The following is a 4,147-nucleotide window of genomic DNA, read 5'->3' as shown; positions in this document are numbered from 1 at the left end:
GCAACCGACGGTAGCTGTAGTAGCAGCGTTGCCCAAAATCTAGCGCTACTGCTAAGTGTTTAGCGGTAGCGCTTTGTTTTGCAGCACCGTTGCTGCTAGTTGACCGCACTTAGTAGTAGCGCTCTCTCTGACGCAACGCTACTACTAATAGAATAGCAGCAGCGCTCAATGATATCCAGCGCTAATGCTAGTTGCGGCTGCCACCTTTTTAGCCCCCTCCCCTCCCCCTCCTGTCCCCCACTTTCACCTCTCTCCCCTCCTGTCCCCTCTCCACACTCTCCACACCATTGTTGCTCTTCTTCTCTCTTCCTCCTACCTCTCTTCTCTCCTCATTAATGCCCCCCTCCACCATAACTCTCCTTCATAAATGACTTCTCTCACATCTCCTCCACACCATAACTCCCTAAACCATCGCTACGGCTAACTACTATAGCCGTAGCGCTACGGCTAACTGCTATAGCCGTAGCGCTGAAACTAAACCAGCTCTACTGCTAGTTTGAGTTAACCGCCGTGCACGCTAAGTCACCAAATCTCCTACCGCCCCTGTTTCGTCCCCAATTCCCCCCCGCCGTGTCCACCAGCGTCGCCGTCACCCCCCACGCCGCCCCTGATTCCTCCCCGCGCCGCCCCTGACTCCACCCAGCGTCGCCGTCACCCCCAGCGTCGTGCCCTTCATCAGCAGATCCGCCCCGAGCTTGCCCATCAACACCGCCGCCCCTCCCTATCGGCTAGGGTTGAGGAGGCCTCGGCAGGTACCCGACCCCCCACCTTTCTCTCTCTCTCTCTCTAACAGTGCTCTTCGGCAGCAGGTACCCGACCACCCTCCGGCACGGTGCTCTTCGGCAGCAGGCTTTGGTATGCATGCATATGGCTGATGTGTAGCATTTCTTACCTAGTTATGGTTTGTACAAATTGATTTCAGCAGGCGTATGTTTTGGTAGAAGCCATAGTTTGATACACTAATTTTGAACTAGTGGGCAAAAAGCTTGATGTTTTGAATTAGTGGCAAGAAAATGTGGCAAGAAAATATTTTTATCCTCAGATTTGGGGTAGGTCATTGCATCCCTTTACCTTTCTCAGATTCGGCATAGGTCATTGCATCCATTTATTATTTTCTATTCATATTTGTATGATTAATCTTGTGACGGTGTCAAGAGAATTCCATTTCTTATCCTCATGGTATCCGAGTGGCCTATGTTTTACCGGAATGTTGATTCATTTCCGTTCCGGCAAATTTCACGCGCTCCATATGTCCACTTTTTGGAAAATATGGAGTACCTGGACTTGTGCTAGAAACTAGGACATATGGAGTACCCGGAATTTCCTGCAAGGGGATTGAATGAACATTCCGACCAAATATAGGCCCGTTTTTTCTCTTCATTATATCTTTTATTTACAATTGTTGCATAGGAAACATGCCTACCAACGTCGAAGTCGTGGGTGGTTCTGCTCACTTCGCAGACCCCATGGACGCAGCCAATCACTATTTCGAATACCTGGACGAACACCAGATGGGGTTGCATGGTGGAGGCAGTGGTCCCAATCCCGTCCCCGGCGCCGAAACCGGCACTAGCACCAACACCACCCCCGAGACCGGCAACGATGATGTCGTAGCCGGTAAAGCACCGAAGAAGAAGAGGACATACGACGCCCGAGGAAGCGCGAGAGTGCTGGGGCAATCAATTTGGATGCATCCTCGGGGAAACCGCGAACATCAACGACTAGGGGTTGAAGTAGATACCACATATCGATCACATGGTCCTAAAGAAGTTGCACAATAGATTCATGTTCCCTGCCAGAATGAAATGGAATATAAAGACCCATGGAACGACCCCGCCATGACAAAGATAAACGAGGAGGAGATGGTGACGTTCACCAACGACTTGTCCTCGTGGAAAGTTCGGGTGAAAAAAGTGGTTGGGAAGAATGAACCATTGTCCAAGATTCATGCTGGTAATTCGACAATAACGGAATAGGACTTTGCCAAATTCCTTTTGAATTGCGAAAAAAGAAGAGGTCAAGTCAAAGTCGGAGAAAATGAAGGCGCTCCGGGACAGGAACACGCCTCCCCACCGCCTCGGAAGCCGTGGTTACAAGGGGAAGAGGCACATATGGGCCAAGGAGGACGCCGAACGTGAAAGTCTTGGGACCCGAGACCCCTTGGCGGAGTTCACCGACCCGCTGGATCATGAGTGGATCAGGGCCCGATACAAGTTGGGCAAAGTCAAAAAGATCTTTTACACGGACCCGAAAACGAGGGAGTTCATGAGAGTTATGGTACTTGTTATATTACCACATTATCATATTATCTTCCAATCAAATTGACTGCAAGTTTTGTCACATTAGTAAACCATCCACGTACCTTTTGCAGAAAGAGCACCACCAAAAGGCAGCCGAAAGCGATGAGTCGTCACAGTCGTCGGCGAGGCCCAAGTGGGACACCCCATTCAACCGGGCCCTAAACATACTGAAAAATGTCCCGGTGGACAAGCCGCCGTCCTATGGACGTGTGCACGGCGTCGGAGATGGCGCCTCGTGGAAGACGTGCTACCCCGAGGGGCCAAATGATAGAAGGAAGAGACGGTTGGTCATCACTCAGGAGAGCATCAACGAGAAGTTCGCGATTGCGGTCAATAAGACCAAAGCTGAGACCAAAGAAGAGTTGGTAGACGTAGTAAGTCGGTTGGTCAATGACGCGGTGGCCAGCTTGATTCTGACAATTTTCAGTTGGTCAAAGAGCAATCCAAATGCACGGCCGGAGGACTACCCAATTCCCAACTTTGGCTCCAGCAACTCGGCAAACACCAAAGCACCAACACCTTCCCAAGAACCCGCAAAAGGTCCCGTTCCTGTTCATAGCATCTCGACCTCCGTATCTGGCATGCTCGGCGGGCCTTCCTCGCTGGCTGAGCTCCACGCCCTCACGGTAATTACGCGTCATACCCTTTTCATCAGCATGTCTATAGTCTTCCGTTTCAGTTGCCTTTCATATGTTTGATGTCGCAGACATGTCTCCTTCGTAGGCTGACGACACCCCGTGCACCCTACTCTACGACATCAAGGGCCAGAAGGTGGTTGTGGGAAAGGCAACCATCGTGAAGGCGAAGGACCGCATGTTCAACAACCGATAGATGCCCGATGGCGTCTTCAAGGTTAACGTGGCCCGTGTCTTAGCGGGCTTCGAGGATTTGCCGCCTCCGATACCAGCCGGTGATGATGAGACCCCTATGCTTATTGGCGGATGCAAGAACTGGTTCCTGACTTGGCCGAAGTCTCTTATTCGTCTCGAGGAGCCAAGTATCACGCCAAAGCCAAGTTCTCAAGAAGGTATGAACACGACCCCACGTACCAATTTACCTGCACCTGTCGTGGCGGATGATGGTAGCGTACGACGCGAGGGAGATCTTCCATTAGTGCCAGATCATGTCACCCCCGCTGTCGAAGAAGCAAATGTTGATGATGACACGGAGGATGATGATGAGGACACAAACCGGTATTTCAATACGCCTATGATGGATTGATGGCTGAAGACGCCGAAGACTTAGGCTATGACCGTGGAGATGATGACTTGATGTTGTCTGATTTCCCGGAGCTGGAACATCCTAAGGTGGAATGCAAAAAGTCTCTCTTCAAGCCATCCTCGTAGCAGAAGCCTCCAGATGCTGCCTCTACCCATCAACCCCCCAATGCCCATCCACTATTTAGCCCGAGGACACTTGGGGTGGTGGTTAGGGAAGGTATGGTGGGATCACTACCGCCAGCCCCCAAGAAGCAAAGGAAGAGACCGACCAAGAGACCTAATGGCGCCATAGGTGCTTCAACCAGCCACCCGCCTCTGAAACCCCTGCTGGTAGACAGAATACCAATCGAGAGTAAGCCGCGTGTCCATATCGCGGGCCAGCCGATCCTACCTGCCAAAGCGCTAGATCACATACTGAACAATGATCTAAAGAGACTCCATAAAGATGTGCTGGCTAGAGAGAAAAACCTTCTCGCCGCGAAACATCCAGGATACCCGCTTTATGCGGCTCATGTGCCGGGTGGGAACATGTACGTCGATACTTGGCCCGCGAATCAGTTCCTCCTGCGATTTGACTACATGTACAACATGTTCCACATGACCAAGCTGGATTTCCAGTTCATCCGC

The sequence above is a fragment of the Hordeum vulgare genome, chromosome 4H (assembly GCF_904849725.1).
Source record: "Hordeum vulgare subsp. vulgare chromosome 4H, MorexV3_pseudomolecules_assembly, whole genome shotgun sequence".
Taxonomy (NCBI): Eukaryota; Viridiplantae; Streptophyta; class Magnoliopsida; order Poales; family Poaceae; genus Hordeum; species Hordeum vulgare.
Note: the sequence above shows the minus strand (reverse complement) of the source record.